Source organism: Molossus molossus, unplaced genomic scaffold (genome assembly GCF_014108415.1).
Source record: "Molossus molossus isolate mMolMol1 unplaced genomic scaffold, mMolMol1.p scaffold_m16_p_18, whole genome shotgun sequence".
In the NCBI taxonomy this organism is placed as follows: Eukaryota; Metazoa; Chordata; class Mammalia; order Chiroptera; family Molossidae; genus Molossus; species Molossus molossus.
This window is the reverse complement of record NW_023425353.1, coordinates 2235119-2259000: the sequence shown is the minus strand read 5'-3', so window position 1 is coordinate 2259000 and position 23882 is coordinate 2235119. Positions and strand designations below refer to the sequence as shown.

Here is a 23882-nt window from a genome sequence, read left to right as displayed (position 1 = left end):
GGGAACTGCACAACTCTTTGTGGAAAACCATCTGTTGACACAGCCCAGACAGGGTCAGTGTTCCCCACCCTTTCATCCAGCAAACAAATGACAGAATGTATCCCACGGAAGTAACGAGCGGTGCAAACACATGTGCACAGCACCTTCAGGGCAGCATTACCTCTAGAACCAGAAGACTGGAAACAAGCTAAACACCCAACGAAAAGAGAACGGTTAAATAAAGGATGGTGCCCTGTAAACAGAACGGAAGTGTACCAATCTTTCAAACTCACACTTGCAGAAATGGTATAATGATACAAAAATGTTAATAAAGTGATGGTAAATGAAAATAAGCAGAAAATGAAATAGTTTAATCTCTCCTGCATGCGTTTGTTCATATGAATGGGAAAAAATGTTAGATTTAAATATGCCAAAAGTATTAACAAACTCTTTTCGTATGAGTGAGGGATATACTAGGAAGTTTTACAAAAATCACAATTCTCAAATTGGGACGTATCACAAAGGAACCTTTCTGAACAAATAATTAGGGAATCACTAGCTTATTAAATGGATGACAGAGGAAAAATTAAAATTAGTAATTTGTACATTCGAGGGAAAATTACTAAATATTGGCACACCTCCATATTATTTTCTACATCTCAAAAGGTCAACATATAACTTTCCCTGGGGAAAAAAAAATCTGATTATTTTAAAAAGTAAAAATTCCATTATGTCCAGAAATTACTACACACAACAGAAGATATCCACCCCTCTCTTAGGGTTCTTAAAGCTATTAAAAAAAAAAAAAAAAGTCATGAGCTATTAAAAAAGTAAAAGCAATTCTGTGTGGCTTGCTGTGCGGTGAGACCCACAGCGGGGAGAGGCCAGCCAGCACTCGGCCACCCAGCCCACCTCCACAGGTGAGCAGGAGGGGAGAGAGGGTCTGCTGCCATTCTGCCTGTCCCTTTCTGCTCAAGTCCCTTGTTCATTCGCTAAAAGGACGAGTAACAAGGCACCTCCCATCGCACATCCAATGGGAAAGCGGGCTCTGCCCATGCTACTCCCTTCGCCGGACTGTCTGCCCAGTCTCCTTGGAAACCTGAATTTCTTTAAGGCAAAGAAAGATTGGCGTTGCTAACGGGCTTTCCCACCTCCTTCCCACCTTCCCCGGCAGGGAACCTTCATTTGATTCAGACTGCACCCTTCTCTCCCAAGTCCCATGAGCCTGAGGAAAAAGCTGCCCCCCCACTCCAGGTGGCGCTGAGTGATGACTGTGGTTTGGAAACCCAGGCAAAGCCAATCAAGGAATGACGTGGGAATGGGCAACTCAGGCTATGACAGCAGAGAGGATGCTCGCTGGGATGCTGCTGGGAAGGTAGGTTCTCACTTTTCAGAGGGGGCCCTGGATGGACAGCCTCTCTTCCCCTGGACGTGTGGCATCAGGTCAACAACTGGCATTTCGCCTCTGGGTCATGACTGGAAATCTCTGAGAACAAACCCCTGGCTTCAGCTATGCAGAAAGGCCCCCCAGCTCTGAGCTTCCAGGGACACGAGCTGACAGCATCCCTGACTGTTTGAGCAGGACTTCGGGAGTGTGGCTTGCTAACTGGCAGGATGGACAACTGCTGCTGTTCTCAGGCCAACGTCAGTTTTTCTACACGGAGAACCTGGGGTTTCCCTTTGGGAATCACAACTCGTCCATTCTGGGTTCCCATGGCTGCGTGGGCACCCCCTCGACAAAGCAAGGATGGCAGAAGCACGGGCTGTCCCGGGCTCGAAGGCTGTGACCTCAGGCCACTGAGTCCCATATAAGCCTCCTGCCTGAGTTATGGGGAAAGAAACCTGGTCTGCTGGAGGTGCTTCTGTGGCAGCCCTCAAAAAGGAATGGCATGGCTAAGATGGAGGAGTCGGTGAGGACAGACCAGAGTGAGCCAGCCTGTCCACGGGCAGCCCCTCACAACACTGCTCTCTGAGCCATGGGTCTGCCTGCACCTGAGCTCATCGCCACAGACGCTCAGCGACATGAGCCACTCAGTGCTCCTCTGCTCCTTACAGTGTGAGACAGGTTTCCCTTCCCAGGAACCCGCCACACCCTGTGTCCCCAGCTAGGTAGTTATGGTCTTACTTCCCAAGGACAGTGAGCTTCTGCCATCAAGACCACGGTTTTTACTCTTGTATCTTCTACACCTGGGAAAGAACCTGGCTCGTGCCACTGGGTATGGTCATTAAAACCCACCCTGGCTTGATTTCCTAATTTTATAAACAAGATGGTTAATCACAAAAACAAACAAGTGTCGGGGAGGATGTGGAGAAATTAGAACCTCATACATCACCAGTGAGAATGTAAAGTGTGGAGCTACTTTGAAAAACAGCCAGGCAGTTCTTCAAAACATTCAACAAAGAAGGTACCATACATGATACAGCGATTCCATGACTGTGTATACACCCAAGAGAACTGAAAACATATGTCATAGCAAAAACGTTACATGAATATTTATAGCAGCCTTAATCCTAACAGCTGAAAGTGCAACAAGTCACATGTTCATCAGTGGGTGATGGACAAACGTGGTGTACCTGTGCCATGGAACACTACTCAGCTATGACCAGTACTCAGCTATGAACAGTACATGGCTATGACCAGTACTCAGTACTGAGCAATGAAGAGTGCTCAGCAATGAACAGTATTAAGTATTCAGCTATGACCAGTACTCAGCAATGACCAGTACTCAGTACTCAGCTATGGACAATACTCGGCTATAAACAGTACTCAACACTTGGCCATGACCAGTACTCGGCTATGAACAGTACTCAGTACTCGGCTATGAACAGTACTCAGCTATAAACAGTACTCGGCTATGAACAGTGCTCAGTACTAAGCTATGAACAGTACTCGGCTATGAACAGTACTTGGCTATGAGCAGTACTCAGTACCCAGCTATAACCAGTACTCAGGTATGGACAGTACTCAGTACTCGGCTATGAACAATACTTGGCTATGACCAGTACTCAGTACTCAGGTATGAACAGTACCTTGCTATTGCCAATACTTGGCTATGAACAGTACTCAGCTATGAACAGTACTCGGCTAAGAACAGTACTCAGTACTCGGCTATGAACACTACTCAGCTATGACCAGTACTCGGTACTCAGCTACGACCAGTACTCGGCTATGAACAGTATTCAATACTTAGCTATGACCAGTAGTCAGTACTCGGCTATGAACAGTACTCGGCTATGACCAGTGCTTGGCTATGAACAGTACTCAGCTATGACCAGTACTCGGCTATGAACAGTATTCAATACTTAGCTATGACCAGTAGTCAGTACTCGGCTATGAACAGTACTCGGCTATGACCAGTGCTTGGCTATGAACAGTACTCAGCTATGACTAGTACTCAGCTATGAACAGAACCTGGCTATGACCAGTACTCAGTACTCGGCTATGAACAGTACTCAGCTATAAACATTACTCAGTGAGGTATTGATTCTGCTCTAACATGGATACACCTTGAGAAACATCATTGAGTAAAAGGCAGACACAAAAGACCACACATTGCATGACTCCACTCTCATAAAATGCTCAGAACAGACAAATCTATAGGAACAGACACCAGGTGAGTGGCTGCCCAGTGCTAATGGGGTTAGGAGTAAATGGGGGAGGGGTGACTGTTAAAGAATATGGGATTCCTTCTGTGGGAAGTGAGAATGTTCCTAAACTGATGGTGGTGGTGATGGCTACAAAACTATGTAAATACACTGAAAGCAGAAATCAGTACACAGTGAATTGGTGAATTTATATCTATATGCATAAGAAAAATTGTTACCAAAACAACCCAACCAGTTGAATAAGATGGCCAAGGTCCCTTGCCCCCATGACCTGCCATGATTTTCTACATTACTTTAGACAGAATAGGAAAGATCCAATTCTGTCACTCAGTTTTCTCATCCATAAAATGGAGAGGAAAGTACCTTCCCCATTAAATTGTCTGCAGATAGAATATCTTTCACGTAAACAGCACTGCATCAGCCCTGCCCACGGTGGGCGGTGCTCTGGCCGCTGCTGAAGGGCATGTGCTCACGAGGCCCTCCCATGGCCCACACAGTCACTGCAAATCAAACTATGCCATGCAGGTCATCAACAAGCACCAATAGGTACCACATGGAGTCTTCACTACTCCACTAACCTAGGAACCACAGATGTATTCCCACTTCAGTTTCATTGTTTCTTTCTCCTGGGGGATGAACAAAGGAAGAAAGAAATGCAAGTAAGTTACACCAAGTAGCTAGTAAACATTTTTCATTTTCCACTTGCAAACCAAGGCCTGCTAACTGACTGCTACAAACGATTTCCATGTGTCTCCATCCCAGGCGAAGAGGAAAAGGGGCCAAATCTTCAGGCCTGATGATAGGAGTTTGGGTTTAAAACCAAGACTCTCAAACCAAGTCTCAGTTTTGGGTGCCTGCCCCCACGCTGTCAAGAAATGGACATATTTGAAAGAATTCCACCTGAGCCCTCTCAATGGCTGGTCTGCCTGGACAGGGAGGGGCTAACAGCATCATTGTGGTGTAATTAGGACAACCAGAGTAGCTCCTTCGACTTATGAGGGCCCCTGGCCCAGATGCTCTGTACTATTCTAAGTGAACTACGTGCATTAACTTACCTAATTCTCACCACCAGCTTTATGTGGTACACACTTATCATACCATTTTTTGGGTAAGAAAACTGAACTGTGGGTAAGAAAATTAAGCTGAAGCGTTTAATAACATGCCCAAGGTCACATGGCTCATTCATGACAAGGCTGGAAGATTGAACTGCACTGTCTGATTCAGTGTACACTGCGCTGCATGTTAGGTTAGATTCTTGACTAGACACAGGAAACCACCGCCTCCACACATTAGAATATCAGGGGTGATATTATCTGCCGTCTAGTGAAGGTTCTGAATGTGCTGGACATCGGGCATTACATGGGTTACAATCATACCATCCCTAATCGGTTCCTCATCACCTGAGCATGTTACAGAAGAGCACACCGAGGCTGAAGAAACCCACTCAAAATGACCCAGATTCCAAGACACCACATTGAGACTGCATCTTGTTCTGTCTGGTTCCAAGGCCATGCACACCAGCAATGGAATAATCTGGTTTTCCTATGGTGAGGTTGGGTCTTCCTCAAATAGGCAGCTGAACAATGACATATGGACCCCACATTTGGACCTCCTGGGCCCAATCCTTTGTCTTTATTGCTCCTCCTTTCATTTGCTATTCCCTCCCACCCAAGAAGTCACCCCCCTTCCAAATCCCATTCCCCCCTTCAGGAGCAATGGGAAATATGGGGTGTGGGTGGAGTGAGGATGGTAAAGTGAACGGCAGGGCCAGGTTGGCCATGTGAATGAGTGGGAACAAACCAGGGAGGAGAGAGTGTGGCTGTGTGTGTGTGAGAGTGTTGTGTGTGAGTGTGTGTGTGTCTATGTGTGTATATGAGTGTGTGTCTCTGTGAGAGTGTGAGTGTGTGTGATGTGTGAGTATGCATGTGTATGTGTGAGAGAGTGTGTGTGTGAGTGTGACCAGATAGTGGCTGGGAAGAATCAAGCTAAATGGGAAGAAACCAAGTCCTGGCCAAGTAGAGCCTGGAGGAGAGACGTCAGTGTGCGGCTGCTCCACGGGGTTAGGCAAAGTACTTGAGGTGCTCTCTTACCCAAAGCAGAAACTGGATGGACACCTTACACTCAGGAACCTGGCCCACTTCAGGCTCAACAAGGAAATGCCTCCAGGCTCCTCCAGGATGGTGGGCCATGCTGGGCAAAGTCCACTGCAGGCGACGCAGGTCTCAGGGTACCACATGCAAAGACAGGTGTGCCACGGACACAGGCAAGGCAACTATGGTCCCCCTCCCCAAACACTCTGGACAGAGAACTACATTAGGCCTTAAACAAAACACTTTCTTTAGATACAGCCACTGGACAATCTGAATATTTGAACACTGGAGAAATTCAGTACTCTAGCCACAGGCCTTTGGTTTCCAAATGTTTCTACATGTCAGAATACGGAGCAGTGTGTATGTCTAAAACCCAGAGGAGCCTTTTTAACTCCAGAGACATGGAGCCAATTCAATAATTAAAAATAACGTCTCCACAGCCACGAGCTGCAGCCTCAGCCATCCCATGAAATGCAGCAGCGACGCGCCCCGCCCTGCGCCTGCGGACACGCGAGGAAGCTCCTACAGCCTCTCCGAGAACCAGGGCTCTCCTCTCGCCCTTCCCAAGGAGCCAGGCGAGCTGCTGCCAAGCCGCTGTGACTTCACCCTCTGTAATCCGCACGGCACGTGGAGTGCCCACAGCATGCCAGATTATCAGTCAAGTGATAACACTTGTATATTATACCTGCTTGGCACGATTTGAATGAGGCTCCCTTGGGCGGCCTAGGGTTTCGCTTCCTGTCATCTGCACCTGCACAAATTTTAGAAGCAAATATAAACACCCAACAAAACCATACGAGGAGCTTATTCAAAAATGAAGACACGACATGACACAAACCTAAACACAACCAGGTAACTAACCTGCAGCTCTGCCTCCCTCCACACATGGGGGGCGCATCTCCTTCTGTATTCCAGTGATCTTTGCAAAGTTCTGCAGCTTTCGTCCATGTCGGATATTTAATATAACTTTTAATCAACACAGGCAGAATAATCACAATCAAAAGAGCTAACGTGTTAAAGCTCCTTCCGATATACGCCAGGCACCATGGGTCACAATCTACATGGATGACTTCGTTTAACCCACAGAATAAATGGATAAGTTGTATTATTATCTCCTTTTATACAGACACGCATTTATGAAAGAGGAAAGTAAATTAGAATGTTGAAGCCCGGAGGAGAGACGTCAACAAGTGTTAAGAAAGCTCTTTGAACCCTCGCCTGCCAAGCTCAAGTCCCTGCCCCCACCGGCACAGCCACGTGTGGCCAGCAGCCTGGCTGTGTGGCCCAGGATATGGGGCTGCCACACACCCAGACCAGGTGCTCAGCACTGATGGAGCTTGTTATCACTACAGTCACATGATGTCTGCAACTCTGGCCAGCGTGGCTGAGATTTATAGCATTGGCCCTCGCACCAAAGGGTCTCGGGCTTGATTCCTGGTCAAGGGCACGTAGCTGGGTTGCAGGTTCGATCCCCGGACCCAGTTGGGGCATGTGCGGGAGGTAACCAATGGATGTGTCTCTCTCACATCAATGTTTCTTTCTCTCTCTCTCCCCTCTCTCTCCCCTCCAACAACAACAACAAATGGCTTTTGCAGTGTGGTCTCTTTTATTTTATAAGTGCAAATATATATTTCAATGAATGAGAAAACAGTCCTTTTGATGAGTTCTGTGCCATTTGGAGAGGATGAACACTGATGAACACTGAAAAGAAAGAAGCAAAGAAATCAAATCATCTACAGAAGGGTCAGGGCTGTGGACATCGGTGTCTCTGCAACCCTGTCCTTGACGGAGCACTAGGGTAACAAGAATGAGGAATCCAGACTTCAGGGACCTCAACCTGCTGCTCAGCGTCACTCAGGGCGGCCCGCCGGGGATGCCAAGAACGTCGCAGGACTACGTAAGCGGATCACTCACCGGTACACCACTTACTTACCAGTACCTTTTGAACATGCACTTTTACTCAGATATTTTGTTTTTTTCTTTACCAATTCATTGCATAAAACTCATCTGTAAAAGAGAGTCCTCACCAAATAATGTACACATATTGGGGGAGGGGCTAAACAGACTCTTAAAAAGAAATTCAAATCAAAAATTGCTCCAGCTGACACCTACCTTCCAGCCTGATGGGAAGTGAATGTCAGGTCTTCAGTGCTAAGGCTGGAGGAAGGCAGCTCCTTGCTTGACTTGGCATACTACCCAGCACCGTGCTGGAAGTCCAGATGTAACTGAAAGCTGTAATTCTTACAGAAGCAATGACTATGTCCACAGGTAACTCATCTGCTTCTGGGCAGCCACAGATTCAGTAAATAAAAGGTGGACAGATGACGGCACAAGCTTGTGGACAAAGATCTCCGAGCATGAGGACACCTGGATGACCGCGCTGGAACACCCGAGAAGGGTGTCCGCGAAGCGGGAGGACAGGGGACCAGGAAGCAGCACCCCCGGCCGGGGAATCGGTCAAGGAACAAGAAAGGGAGCAAGAAGTAAAGAAACAGTGAATGGATGCCCTGGCCGGTTTGGCTCAGCGGTTAGAGCATCGGCCTGTGGACCAGAGAGACCCGGGTTCGGTTCCCACTAAGGGCATGTACCTCGGTTGTAGTTTGTCCCCGGCCCCGGTTGGGGTCGTGTGGGTGGCAGCCAGTTGATGTGTCCCTTTCACATGGATGTTTCTCCCTCTCTATTCCTCCCTCTCTCCCTCCCGCTCTAGCTGAAGATAAATGCAAAAATGTCTTCAGGTGAGGATAAAAAAAAAGAAACAGTGAATGAGTGAATAATAGTAACCTGTCATGTGTCACTTCCACGAGAGTCACAGAAAAAACTCAATTCCCAGTTTCAGTCACTAAGGAACACGCAGGGAAGTGAACACCCGTGCCCTCGAGGGCGTGCGTGGACAGTCAGCGGCTCGATCACAGATCAGCACTCTCAGCGCCAACGTGGCTAGGTGGACGGGCAGCTGCCCCCTAAGCCAGGGCACGGTCATTAGGGGCAATCCCAGCGGCCAGCGTGCGGCCCCTCTTCCTGACCTGAGCACTGCCCTGGCGGAGGCGGGGAAAGGGCACCGGAAACTGTGTGGAGGGCACGCCGGCTGAGCGGTCCTGAGTAGACACAGCCACAGACTACACACACATTCGAGCCCACCCCACTCTGCCCAGTCACAGCTGACCCGCGGGAGGCCACTGCCAATCCCCCAGGGAAGGGGGGCAGCTGTGCAAAGGCAAGTCCACAGCAACCTGGTAAACAGCTGGAGCCACAACCCAAGGCAGGGAGCAGGCCCCCGGGTCCCTCCTGTGATGCACAGGCGTCCCCTCCGCACTCCACACCGACCGGGTGGGTAGTCCGCTCTTGTCTGTGGGAAAGCATAGTGCCAACTGCTGCTGGAAAAGCATCCTCTTCAGGCAGCAGGCAGACAGATGCCAACCTGCTTCTGGCCAGAGACATGAGAGGTCCCTCCCCAGCCTGGCCTGGGTGCTCCAGATAAAGCCAGCTTACCCTCCCAAAGAAACATACATCCACCTGCCCTGGGCTCTGGAAGCAGCCCGCACCCACTCGGAAAGGCCCTCCACCCCCCACAGCGCCTCCACTCTGTCCGATGAGTCTGCACAGGAGAGGGGAGGTGAAAGTTGCAGAAAGCTCGATGAAGCAGGAAGGCATGGGGATGATGTTCCATCTCCCAACTCCTGCGGTCACTTTCTAGAGACAGGAGAGTGCCCAACTCTGTCCTCACAAACACGATGCAGAAGGTGGATCGTGCTGACTGCCAAGGAGCAGTCTCTAAGAGTCGGTGTTCCCAGCCAGCAAAGCTGTGCTCAGGGCTTTCCACTCATGCTCATTAAGCCTCCCTCCCACCCAACGCCAGGGCCCACGCCTACCCCCACATACCAGGGTCTCAAGACTCAGCCCTGGCTCAGGATGCCAGAGTTCAGGGGCAGAGACGCAGTGCATTCCACAGGGGGCAGAAAGGACCGACCGGGCCCAAGGTGAAACATTCCTGAATGGACCGACTTTGTAAAATTGAGTACTACAAAAACCCTTCTCTTCAAACCTGCTTGAGGCCGTTTCAATCAGCTCATTCTACCTTTATCAGTGGGGTGCCCCCACTGCCTGCTGCGGGGGTTCCCCCACTGCCTGCTGCGGAGGTGCACCGCCCATGAATGACCTCGCATTTTGGGACCCTGTGGTTATCTTCCAGTTCCTGAGGGCAGTTAATCAGCAGGGCCCTCCTGACAGCTCTGCTCCTCAATAATTCAGACTTGGGGGGGAAGGAGGAGAACAATTCTCTGAGACTTGCCTTCAGAAGTTAGGTCCAGCAGGTCTCTTCCAGAACAAAGTCAAGGGCAGGTGACAATACAGAGCAATTAAAGTGACAGAGGCCAAGTGGCCAGATCCCGGGAGAAGGGCTAAAGAAAAGCAGAAAGAAAAAGCAGGACCGCGGTCAGCTTCCCTCACAGGACGCTGCAAACTGCCCGCTGGGGATACCCCGTCCAGAAGATGGCCAGCATTTTGCACTCAGTGACTATCTTACACCCAGGAAGAGAAATGAGCTTTAAATAAGGTTTGCAGTCCAACCTGGATTCACAGCAGAAAGCCCACATCACGAGTGTGGCAGGAGGGGCCCCCTGCAAGGCTGGTCCTGGGCCCCTCCTGTTTTATTGCAAGAGAGCACCACCACCCAAGACCCCTGAGGAGGGCAAGCAAGGTGGGCGTCCCGGGTGTGTGTCTGCGCCAGGCCCCCAGGGCCCCGGCTGCCGTCCACCAGGAAGGCACGGTGGTTCTGCGCTGGGCTCCGCCAACTGCTCAGCCGCCGGGCTTCCACTTCCTGTGCGTTCTGTTCTTTGTATCTTCAACATCTCAACTTGGACTTTACTTCTACTTTTTCATAGATAACTGTTCGCAGGGGCTGTTTCCCCTCTGCATGACCTGGCTGGGTGGTCCCGGAGCCGCAGTGTGCAGCGCGGGCTTGCCTGCAGCTCTCCCTGACACGCGCTGCCCACACCAGCACCTGCTCGGATGGGCTATCGGGCCCAGGGGAAGCAACACACGAGCGCCGTGGGCTCCACGGAGGGATGACAGAACAGGTGTGTTTTTAATCTTGGTGTTGTGCAAATCGAAGCCAGTTACTGAAACTCTGTTCTAGACCCTCCACCTTGTCCTTCACTCACAACAGAGTTTCAGCTCCCAGACGTGCACACACGGGCCCAACACGTGTCCAGAGAAGACCTGTGGGTCCAGAGACCCCGTATACCCCTGGTCCCATATATGCTACAAACTCAGAGAGAATCTGGCCCTTATGGTACTGTCCTCACACAGGGTTTCTTCACAGAGGAAGCACATCACATAAAACGCCAGTGCCGGAAGACCCAGCGGTCCCTACCAACTGTACAGATGACCATGGAGACATGTTCCTGATACGGGACACAGTAAAGATGTTAGAAAGGTAAACAAAGTGTGATCAGTGTGTTTGTGAAAATGCACAGAGCTACAGGCATGAACAGCACGGCTGGGGAGCAAGGCTGGTTGGATCCCAAAGGCCACCTCACTCAGCAAAAAACCCTTCCTGGCCAAGGGCGCCGGCTCCAGGCTCCACCGCGCGGGGGCTCACAGGCCCCCACGCGCGCCGGCTTCACGGTTCTCCAGGGAGCCCGAGCCCTCCTTCAGCGTGACAAAGGGAAAGAGGGCTATACTTTTCTGAAGATATGGCTATTAATGGCTATCATACCTTACAACCCAGGATTTTTTTTAAATTAAGACTTTTTTGGAGCAGTTTAAGGGTTACAGCACAACTGACAGGAAGGTGCAGAGCGGCCAGGGCCCGCGGACCCACACGCACAGCCTCCCCACGAGGCACGCCGTGGCCACCCGAGCCGCCTCGGGCTGTGCACTGGGTCAGTCGACGGGGCAACGAGGAGTCATCCACCGCGAGATGGCACAGGGCGGCTCTGTGCCCGAACCTCGGGTGTGCCTGATCACCCCGCGCCCCTCAGCCGAGCTCCCGCCGCGTCCTCCAGAACAGCGGAGCTGCCTTCAGCCCGGCCGCGCCCAGGCTCCCCGTCTTCTCCGGCGGCAGCTCCTACCCCTCCAGTGCGGAGAGTATTCCGTTGTCTGCAGGCACTACAGTACTTACATTTATCCATCGCCTAGGGAAGGACATGCTGGTTGCTTCAAGTTCTGGCAACTGAATAAGCTGCTCGAACATTCCGGGTCTGGCGAACGCAATCTCCCGCCGGGGAGTAAGCAGCGACGGCAGCCTTGCTGGGTCTCTGCTCGGAGACCCCCTTCCAAAGCGGCGGTGCTGTTCTGTGCTCCCACCACCACTGAACGAGAGGCTATTTTTTAAAACATGTCTTCGGAGGCATTCATGACAAGACTGTTTCCTACCCCGGGAGGACACTTGCACAGGGCACAGTGGACGTCCAAGAGGGGCGTCGGCCCGCCGGGGCCTCTCCCCAGCCTCCCGCCGGCAGCCCCTCGGAATTCCCCGTCTGAAGAAGCTGCTCGCAGAGCCGGCTGTGACCACCCATGGTCTGAATTACACACAGGTGTTCGAAAATACAGAGGAATCCAGCGTAATTAAGAGCATTAAGCAATCATCTCAGCCCAAGGAGGCAGCTGAAGGAAAGAAGAACAGACTTTGGGCAGCACTTTGGGAAATAAATTCCACAGCCTTTCACCAAGTTGAAATCTTGGCTCTGGACACACATAAAAACGAGCCCGTCCCGGTCTGAGCTCCCAGTGGACACCAGCCAGATCACAAAGTTGACCCAATTGGCCTGCCTCACCGAAGAGGCCACTGCTGGGACAGCAGATGGCATTGCTGGTGCCCGCCAACGTGCTCGGACCGGGCAGCGGACGGGAGCCACAGACTCGGCGCTGCACCCCGGCGCGGTCTCAACTTTCCCAGATTCACTCTGACCACGCATAAAAAGAAAAGTCACAGTGGCCTTCGATCTGATTTTCTTCTTTTATAGACTTCACTCGCTCTTTCCTTACAGCCTATGAAACACAGCTAATTATTATTTGATTTTTCTCTCCTGTCCCGGGGTACCGCTGTGCCGCACGCGCTGAACTCCACCGGGACGAGCGCCCCGGAGACCCTCTGCAGCAGGGAAGGCGGCCGCAGTGTTTGCCCACAAGGCTTCAGGGACCTAAAAAAGATGCTAAGTAACAAGTATTACTTCTCTTTAAATAAACCATTACTACACATAACTTTGTTATGAGAAACGCAATTTAAAAAAAAATAAAGCCATTGTTTAATGGATAACACTGACTCTAATGGTCCCTGCTTAACACACACCAGTCTCTTAAAAGGAGCCCTGTCCAGACATCCGCGCTGCTGTTTCTCCCCAGGCTTCGGGGAAACACCACCCACCTTCAGACTCCTTTTGTTTAACATCTCCAGTCATTTACGCTATTTAATGAGTATCTGCTATTCCTAATAAAACATCAGTACAAATATCCAAGTTGTCTAGGAGGAAAAAAATGTTTTCCCACCTCCCTGGCTGATCAAGGTCAACATTTCTGCGACCCAAGTCTGTTAGCCACGCTAAACAAATGCATCTTTCCTCTTAAAATACAAGATTTTCATTTTACTCAGCAATGAGCCCGACTAAATCAAAATTCCATGCATCAGAATTAAATACGTTCTATATCCTCAAAATGAACACTATTATTTATCACTAATATTTAATGACCAAAACACGGAAGCCCCTCCGATTACACCGCTGCTGCCGTCCGCCTGCCGCGCAAATTCCTCTGGTGGGTAGCACAGTCACAGAACAGAGCATCGGCTCCGGCTCCGGCTCCGGCTCCGGCTCCAGCGGCAAGTTCAGTAACAGATGAAAGCAGACAGAATTTTACACACACGTTCAGATTTTCACCTAAGGATACCTCTACTTATACAGCTTTCTTGCCATAAAGATGCCAGTCCTGTAAAATACACAGAAGTCACTGTCTCTACGGAAGAACAAGATGCTATGTCCATAACAAGGACACAGACGTCTGAAGCACCTGTTAATTAAACATCCCTTTTTCACTTGCTGCCCCGCATGTGACGGCTGGGTTCTCGGCCGCGTCTCTCGATGAGATGAAATGGCTAGGCTCCTTCAAACGAATGCCTTGCCTGTTTTGTTTCGTTTGTTTCTTAAATGTAAAAGATCAGCCACTTGCTATATTATTTTTATAAATCAAATTCCCTAGTAGATGTTTGATTTTAAAGTTCCCCTACCACAGAAGAAACAAACAAACAAAAAAACAAAACACCCACTGGCCGACGAACAAGTTCGAGGTTCATCAGGACTGGTAGTTTCAAATTAATCTAAAGTTTCAACATATGACACTGCAGGAGGCCGCTGGGCGTTAAGTTCAAATGCAAAGAGCTTGTCTTGAATTAATATACAGCACTTCGAAAGGTTCACACGGAAAAATGAGTCAACTACAGCTACAATGTATCTGCACAGATGAATTTCACTAACTCTATTGACTAAACAAACGCGTTATTAAAGAATACATACAGTAGGATCCCATCAATATAAATCCTTAGGAGGCAAGAGAAAACCTATATTCTGGGGAATACATGCACATGTATTAAAAGTGCAAAGAAATCCTGGGGATGACAAGCAGCTGAGAGCAGGGTCCCCCGGGACAGGGGAGGGGTGAGCGGAGGGAGGGGCAGGCCAGGAGCTCTGCTGCCTGGACAGAGATGTGTTCTTTCTGAAGCTGGCTGCAGGTACATGGGTGCTCACTGAATTATCCTTTGTTTCTTTTTGATGTGACAGGGTTCCATGATAAAAATGGAGAGGTAAAAACACATAGTTTTAAGATAAATAGCTTTGTAAATATTTGCCAGATTTCTCTCCTCAAAAGTTGCTCTCAGCTCAAAGATCAAAGAGCTTGAGGCCAACGCATCCCATTTCTTCAACAACAGCCAATGCTTATGACACCAGCCTGTGTCCCAGTACGCAGCACGTTCCCACTATTCGAAAGTGCTTACTTCTGCCTGGAAGACTCTGTCACCCCGTCCTCTGCTCTGCAGAGCATCCCTGACAGAGATGCTCTCCGCAGTTAGGAAAAGGGACTGTCCTGCTTCCTAACAAAACACAACAAAAACAACTACAGAAAGGAAATCGCTCTTCAAGTATCTTTTTAATTTTGAGTTGATGCAAACACATGCCCGGGAAGCAGCTAGAAGCAAACCTTGTAATTCTGAGACAAAGGAGTGGAAGAGAAAGGTCAGTTTTTGACAGATGGGCAGCTGATTCCACCACGCCCCCCCCCCCCCCGGAAATGTAAACCTGGCTGCCAGAAGGACAGGGAGACAAAGGGGGAGCACTTTGTCGGCAGCAAGGGTGACGCTTGCTTCTACAAGTACAAGAATTTGTTGCAAGCTTACTGAAGTTACAACTGTGCGTTTACTGTCAACAGAAGTCACAGCAACAACAGCCATTATGCAGAAAATGAGAGGAGCTCATTTCAGGGCCGAACCCTCCCTGCGCCCAGAGAAGGCCCTCCAAGCAGCAGCCCGGCAGCAGCTCACTGGGGAAGGCCAGCCGCTCACCGAGATGCACCGACTCCCTCCGTCAGGGCTGTGTTCTCGGAGCGGTCAGCTGCACGTGGGCCGCGATATTGTTTTAAGAAGCCCCACCCGCTTTCTCCAAGTCCAACCAGCTTCCTTCCAAATAATTAAATGCGGCAAATTTTCTATTAGGAAATTTCTACAATACGTCACTAAAAAGGGTCTGTCATTGATTCCCTCATGATAAATCAGTTAATTACCTAATCTTTCTTAATGAAATGATTAACACCCACTGGACAAACAGGGCGGAGGGAGGGAGCGCGCGGATCTCATCACCTGGGGCCAGCGCCTCGCTGGGCTCGGACCAGCGCCTGCTCGTGCCCTCACTCCTGTCTCCATCTTTTACAGAAACCCTGTCTTCCAGGACACAGACATGCCAGTTCTAAACTGGCCCATCAGAGATTATTTTTAAAAGTGCTTCAGGGTCTGAACAGAAATAAAAGAACTCTGGATTATAGGGGTACTCCAAATGCCACCCGAACCGCGAGCCAAGGCAACCATGAAGCTGTAGACATGAAACAATTGACACCTTCCTGGTGTCCATTAAAACCCAGCCACACCCAAAACACAAATAGAACTTTTAAAAAATTTATGTGAGGGCATTTTGGACAAACACTTTATTGCTAGGTAACTTCAAAAGGCACGTTACTAACACAGACAAAAAATGTCTGTACAACTTTTATTAAATAACTCTTTTGATCTTCGTGGTTAGATCTTTAGCTAAAGCCCTGAATATTTAAACAAGCCTCCTTCGAATTTTATCTACCTTCATCTCATAATCTCGTAGGATGCATTCTTCTTAGGATTCTGCTTTCTTTATTTGTGTGGCAACGTTGGCTCAGCTCTGTCCATCAATACCCCTGCAGGCCCCATCACATACGACAGTGAATTCCCCAAGATGCCCAGGAAAATCCAAATACTTGGGCCTGCAGGGTTAATCTAACAAGTAAACAGCTCAGATTTTAAAATTAAGATGAAATATTCAGAGAAAAAAACAATCCCCAAAGCCTTGGACACTGACTGGTAGCTACGGAAGGAGAATACCACCAGAAGCACAGGCACCGCAAAGCATGACTGAGGGGAATGTCTGGCACTTGGTGAGAACTGCCGAGGCTCCGGGTGGTCCCTACACCCTCCAGCTGGGGGTCTCTGGCTCGATCTGGTTCTTGGCGCGGCTAAGGTTCCCCTTGGTGCATCCTCTTCCCAGGGCTCATGAGGTCCAAGCAGTTCAGTTACGCCCTTCAGAAGAGTTGTAGGCTTTCCATGGACGAGTCCAGTGCCCCCACTGAGGTGGGTGTCAGAATGGTGGGGAGCTGTTTGGAAATGCAAAGGCTGGCCCCACGGACCCCACCCTCAGCAATGCGGCCAGCCTGCAGCCTCAACACTCCTGCACACCGTAAACCACGGGCTTCGGTTCCCAACAGAAACTCAGACGCGCTACAAGTAACACAGGCCTTGAGATGAAACAAAGAATCAATCATTAACATCCAGGGAGGATCAAGCCTTCAGCCCCAGAGTCTCCAGCAGCACAGTCACTTGCTCACGGGTCTCTGTTCAGTGTGCACCAGAATTACCAGGGGACATTCATTAAAAATGTACATTCTCACATCAGTCAGCAAAAATTCTGGCCCAAGAATCTGTATTTTAATAAATCTCCTGACATTCAAACCACAAACACATGCAATGATCAGGAAGCAGGTGAGCGAAGGACCTCCCCTTGGACATGCTGAAGCGGGGCCAAGCGAAAACATGTTTCCACTTCACAGGAGACCATCACTGCTCTCAGCTCACCTGCCGCAGGAGGAGGCCAACGCCTCGGACCCCACGTCACCAACTCAGGGTCGGGTCGCACAGGAAAGAGTCGGGCTAAGCTCACCCTTCCCCCAAGAGCCGTGGCCAACGTCCTGACAGGACCAAGAACATCTTTAAAAATATGGGTAATAACACAGCACCTGTGCCTTCCAATCAGCAAGCTCAAAGAGCATACCTTCGAATACCACCCCGATCCACAGACAGGGAGCCTGGTGCAGAGACAGTCACATGATGACTCAACTGCTGAGCCAGGAGGAAGAAAAAGAAACCTCAAGAATTCAGTTTTTGAGTTCTATGCTAGAAATATTATTAGGGTCCTGGTTAATAAAGCTGATCACAGACTCAGCTAAAAATCAGAGAAACTGGCAAAATGTGGATGGCCACTTGACTGAGTCCTAATAAATAAATACATATCCACATGTAAAATTCAGGAAGAAACCTTTATCCCATCCTAAGTGAATCTATTCTATTGAACGTAATCAGAGAATAACGCCGTGCTCAGACAGGTCTCTCTCCCTCAGTGAACTGCCCTATAACAAACAGCCTAGCCTCTGAAATCTTCAAACAGTGGAAATAAAACAATGACATGAGCTCTCCAGTCAATGATCCCTGCACGTCGGCTGTGGATCTGAATTAGCAGCAGCAGAAGGAAATAAACCCATCAGAGCGATCCTGGATTGAGAGAACCAAATAGTCAACAAAACACCTGAACACAATGTTGCATGTATCCATGTTCCTTTTGCAAAGAAAACTGTTATTAAAAATGTGACTTGGAAGGAAAGTGCGCTCTGCTTCGCACGGGTCTGCCTGCTGCCGAGGATCCTGAGCCCCCAGACATGTGTAAATACTTCGTGACATCAGTTCCATCTGAGCAGACCTGTCAGGATGTTTACAGGGCTTGACAGTACTTCTGTCTTTAATTAAATTTTTGCCCAGATACTTTAATGTAATTTAAATAGATTATTAGTTGTCAGGAGCTAATATAAATTTTGTTTATGACTTAGTTCCTTTAAGTACTCGAATTGAAGAAATTAATTTAACCCCATGACTGAGACGCTTTGGCATCAAGGTGAGACCCCTGCAAAGCCCCTGCCCCGTGCTCTCCCAGGCCCTCATCCCTGAATTGCAAACAGCAAGGCACTAAATTGAGCCCCTCCCCCACTTTATTTTTTTAAAAATAAAATATGTTTGTTGGGGAGCGTCATAAGGAAAAGCCCATTCACACTTGTTCAAATACAGGTTCTTTCTTTTAGGCAGCCGATTCTCCCAGTGGCTGGTGAGGTAGAAAATGTTTTTCTCTCTTTAAATCCCGTAACGTAACTACTAAACAAACACCTGTGGTGCACAAGGCAAGACCTGTATTAAAAACCGGTGTCAGGAGATTTTAAAAAGGAAGGCAAGCCTTGCAGAGACACCCACAGATGTGTGGTCAACAGGTCCCAGCCTGGTGGAACGGTCCAGGACGAAGACGCCCACAACTCGGGGGACTGGGAGCCGACTTCTAAATAAGGCCTGAAAAATGCCTCAGCACAAACTGACTGTGATTAATAAGAATAATTCATTAAAACACAAAGAACACTGTCTAATTGTCTTTCCCGACTGCCATGCGATTCACCCCACTGTACTTCCTCCTTGCAGAACACCAGCCTTGTAGCCGTAAGTGCGAGAACATTATCTATGGGATGCAAAACCAAAGCACTTCTTGAAATCAAACGTTCCTTACGACATTTATTTTTAGATTGGTGACACAGCCAAATCCGCTTAATTTCCATGAACCACGTCGTCACATGCACAGTGAAATAAACTATGTGGATCCCAGGGGAAAGGAAAGAAAAACAACTGTCATGCACAAGGTACCCGTGTTTGGCCAGGTTCTCCGGTTAAGGGATCCGTCTCATCTCACGGCGCTGATGTTCCAGCTTTGGGCACCTCCAGCCTTTATTCATCCAAGGACCACGAAGAGAAACATTTTTTTTTAAAAAATCAGTTTAAGATGGCTCCTTGGATGGCACACACATAACAAAGTGCAGACCAGTTTAACAAGTCACAGGAAAGACCATTTAGAAAATACACGTGCCTAACTGAAAACTTCCTTGGCTTGCTGGCTTGACTCACAAACTCTGTGTTTGATCACCTGGTGGAATTACTACCTTCAACTAAAGAAATAAACAATTCTCTGCAAACAGTAAGAGTGTATGTTGGCTCATGCAGAAAGTTCACCTGTCTATTCAGCAGATGCCTCTCTTAAGGTTATTTTCTTTAGAAAACAAACCCCTAACTTGTCTTAGACCTTTATAAACTCCAGGTTCAAAAAACACATTTTTAAAAAAGGAAAATACTCTTGGCTTAGCTAAAATGGCATTTATTTTAACTGAATTCTGTAAAAGGACTATGACATCTAACAGGATTAGAAACAAAAAAAGGAAAAGAAAAGCCCTAAGCAAAAACAATTTTTTTTCTGAAAATCACAAATACCACCTGTGCAAATCTAGCTATGATCTGAAAATCCTTTCTCCGCCACAGAGAAACAGCTCATGCTCAATGCCTTGAAGTTGCAATTAAATTGTAGTAATTTAAGATTACCGGGAGAGCAAAGGGCACCGGGAGCACTTTGGAAGGCTCCCTTCCCTACTTAATGCTCTTCAGTCAGGGGTTAAATGAGTTTCTGTAATGTAAGTACCTTAAAGTAACTGAATCATAAACAAAATTTATACTATTTTCTGACATCCTGCAATCTATTTAAATTTTATTAACGTGTGCCTAAAATTATTTTTCAAAGACAGAACTCTTGCAAAGCCCTGTAAATATTCCTGGCATACCTACTGAACTGTGGTGCTGTAACTCCTAACACTGTCTGAATACACGTACTTTCTGGTGATGCGGAATCCTACAAGGTAACATTTCAAAACTGAGTTTGAATCTTAAGTAAAACATGAAAACCAAGTACACAGCACAATAAGACTGGGTTCAAAAGGTGTCACAGCTGCTCGGCTCTCCCTTCTCTTGCTCAGTGTTGGCACTGGATGTGCTGTGGTTTAAATATATTTGTTTAGGAAATATCACAATTCTTTTGTTAATTTAAACTGCTGAAAACAGATATATCCTTCAATAGAGTCTGAGAATGTAAATATACAAGGTCAGGGATACAGTCTCAAGAGAAGCAAGGAAAAAACTTAGTGACAGAAAACTATGCCTACCTAGGCTCAATATTAATCCAGTTAACTTCTGTTATTGTTGGTATGAATAATTTAACTAGAAAATATTTATAGCTTTTAAAAAATTACATATTGCAGAAAATTGCCTAATAGCATCCATGTGTATGTTTAACTCGCTTTGTTTAATTACACAATAAAAGGTATACCCAATAAAAGCTACAGACTTCGAAACATGTTGGGCACTATGGTTATGAAACTCTGACTTATAAAAAAACAAAGTGCTACTATGTGATTGACATTTGTTAATTAAAAATACAATTTTTAAATGACAATTGTTTTTATTTTGTATGTGTTAACTTGCCCTATTTCCTACTTTGTTGTACTTAACTAAAATGACGTTTAATTTGGGGAGAGTTTATAGGAAAAAAAAATGTTACAGTTTATGCTCCAAAATTTAAATATAAATACAAAATGTTACACACATCTTCAGCAATATAACCCCCTTAATTTCAGACACTTAATTTCAATACTCGATGTTTCTTTCCTTTCATTATACTTTGATAAACCTGTGAAAAAACAAAATGCTAAAGTAATTACTGTTACTACTCCCTTTAAAAATGTAAAGCAGTTATATTTTCCTAGAAAACAAGCAAGGACAAGTTACAGAGAACTTGAATAAAAGTAGCAACCTGGTCGTGGTGAATGCCAATCTAAAAAAAGGGGTTATGGCTAATCTGCAGACTACTCCCTCATACATTTTTAAATTCCAAGAGTGGGCTGATACAGAACTTCATCACTGGGTTTTGGTCGCCCGTGTGCGTGTGCGTGTGTGTGTGTGTGTGTGTGTGTGAGCTGCACATCAGATTAAAACCCTCGTCTACAAAGCCCTGGCTTCCCTGACAAGGCAGATCTTCTAAACTTGATGTGAGAAAACGTTATCTAACTCTAGTGTAGGAGCCTGATGTTAGTAAAAAGAATTCCACTGCACAGTTATGAGTAGCAAGGAAGCCTCTGAAAGACTTAATATTCTTTTAATACCTTTTGGATGCATTCTCCTCAGAAATAATGCATTAAAAAAATAATAACTTGTTTAGCAACTCAGCATCCATAAGGAACTCAAATGCTGCCTAGAGAGAGGCTAAGTATTTCCTTCCAATTGAGCCTTCGCTTGCACAACAAAGATCAGCATTTGCAATGGTCCATTTCTGCATTAGTGAGTATATAGCTTTGCTGCTTGATCCAATAGTCCAGGGTTCCCGACGCAGAGCTCCTGACAACAACCCAGCAGCAGTTCCGTTTGATCTCTCCTGCTTCCTTAATTTGGGTTGTCAAGGCTCAGCAGTTGGAGGCTGTTTACTTTACTTTTCAAAAAAAAAAAAAACCTGATTTTTTTTCCCCTCTCATACTAACCCAAAATCTAAAGGGGTTGGGGTGGGGTGGGGGGTAAGTATGCAGCCAGTGGCAAGATGTTAAACCTCTTCTCCCTTTGTGCAGTGAGATTTTAGCTGACACCTTTTAAATCATAACTAGTTGAGCTCCATTTTATATTTTCAGTGCTCTTTAATTATTAGACATTTCACGTAGGAAAATCAGAGAGGAAAAAACCCCATCCCCAATCCCTGTAACTGTGAGCCCAATTTTCTTTTCCCGGATTCAAAGAGGTGGGTATTTCCACTTTGAAAATCAAAACTGCAGTGGAGTTCTTAAAAAGATTTGATACATTTCTCTCTGGAACCAAAAAACAAAACAAAACAACAGGAACTCCTCTGTCATAATTATGCTGGTTAACCCTGGGTAGAAAACACCTGAAATCTGACAATTTCTCCTCAAATTCCAGTTAAGACATCTCCCCCTCAACCGGATTCTCACTGTGAAAAAACAGGAGGGGGGGAGGGGTTGAGTGGAAGGTAAAAATTTTGCAGAGATTCTTCAATATATTTGCAGCAGTAGAAAAATCTTTTAACCATCCTTTAGGTTTTCTCAACACAGCTATTATGCAAACCAGAAATCCTGAAGCCTATGGACAACCGAAGGTAAAGTGCAGACGTTTCCTGTACTCGTAGACGCCGTTCAAAGGGAATACAGAATGCCCCTCCAGCACTCCTGCTCAAAGAGCAGTGACAAAAAAGGACATCCAACTTAGAAAATACCTGTGACCAGACACGAGAGCAACAGCAGCCTCAGAAGTGGACTGGAGAAGCTCAAATGCAACCGAATTAAATGTTTATATTAATTTCACTTCTGTGCCCAAGCCTCGCAGATGAGGGCTGGGGGAGGGGGTTGTTGGAAAGAGGAAGAAATGTTTCATTTTGGGTTTTCTGGTCGAGCAAAAAGAAAATGAATTAAAAGGACCGCGTAGGATGAGCCCAGACTAAATCAATACACTTTGTAATCAGCCCTGCAAGGATATTTGAACACAATGACTTGGAAATAATTAATAGTTATAAGGGGGGAGTAGGTTGGAAGGGGGGCGAGAGATGTCACCATATTTTATCGGGGCACTTTACACTCCACGCTAAACTTTGATCTCTAGACTTTCGGATTTAGGAAATAAAGGGGGGAAAAGAGGAAGTCCAGTATTTGAATGGGCACATTTCTGGCTCTGGCGCCTATCGCTACACTCGCGCCGCTTTGGGCGCAGAGAGCCCCTGGTTTCAGCCCGGAGCTCTAGTAAGGCCCCTGCCCCTGCCCCTGCGCCTCCGCCCGCCGCCGCCTCGACTTACCCGCGGAATCCGGGGAGGGAGTGGGAGCGCCGCCTTCACGCCCGCGGAGGAGGCGCCGGCAGTACCATGGTCCCCGGCGCCGCTGCCTCTGCCCCTGGCCCGCCTGCTCGCCGCGCGCTCTCTTCCTCTTGCAAACTTTCGGGTTCTGCGGTCGACAAGACACCAGGGCGACCCTCAGCAAGTCTTCCCGGTGCAGGTTGGGGGTAGTGGAGAGGAGAGGGAGAGTGAGCAGGCTGAGGGGCCAAGACAGAGGGCAACGGGTTCGGAGGACCCGCGAGCGCGCGTGGAGGGAAGAGAGACTGGCTCAGGGAATCCCTGCAAGGATCCCGAGACCGGGAAATCGGCCCAAGCAAAGTCTGAGCACCTTCCCCGGGATCTCACAAAGTTGCAACAACAAAAAAAGGAGGGGGGATAAAAGGGGGTGGGATAGGGAGACGATCGCGGGCGCAGGGTTTGGAGTTACAACTGTTTATTTAGTCCTTATTCTCATAGGGGGCGGGAGCTGCGCGGGAATGGGGCGGGAGGGGGGTGGGGGTCTGTAGGCAGCAATTTCGAAGCAAACACTTGAGACGGGAGCATGCGACTTTGTTTCTGGGCGCGGAGCTCCCCGGCGCCCGCGTGTCACCTCCACTCTCCCGGGACTGAGGCGGAGGTCACAACAGGTGGGGAGGGAGACTCGCCGAAGGCCAAAAGGAGAAGGAATCAGTTTCCGATCTCGGTGGTATCTAGGGAGGAGAGGGCAGGAGGCGGGGGCAAGAGGAGGCGGAGGCAGCGTACGACCGCGACCCCGCGGCAATTGGCAAACTCCAGGGCTCCAGGCGCCGCCGCCGCCACGCTCTCCACCCGAAGCGCACGCCGTCCCGGCTCGCCGGTTCAGCCGAGTCCTCTCTGTCAGACAGGAACGGAGCTCGGGAGGAAGGCGGCGCGCGGGCGAGGGACGGAGCGCCAT

The 23882-nt window shown here is 48.1% G+C and overlaps 1 long non-coding RNA gene across 1 annotated transcript in view; it reads right to left on the bottom strand.

Moving 5' to 3' along the window:
* LOC118633076 overlaps positions 1-23010 on the bottom strand; it is a 269140-nt gene extending 246130 nt beyond the window's left edge. The window contains exon 1 of the long non-coding RNA XR_004960143.1: positions 22934-23010. This is a non-coding gene — a long non-coding RNA (uncharacterized LOC118633076). The remainder of the gene's footprint in view (positions 1-22933) is intronic.
* Positions 23011-23882: the final 872 nt, after the last annotated feature.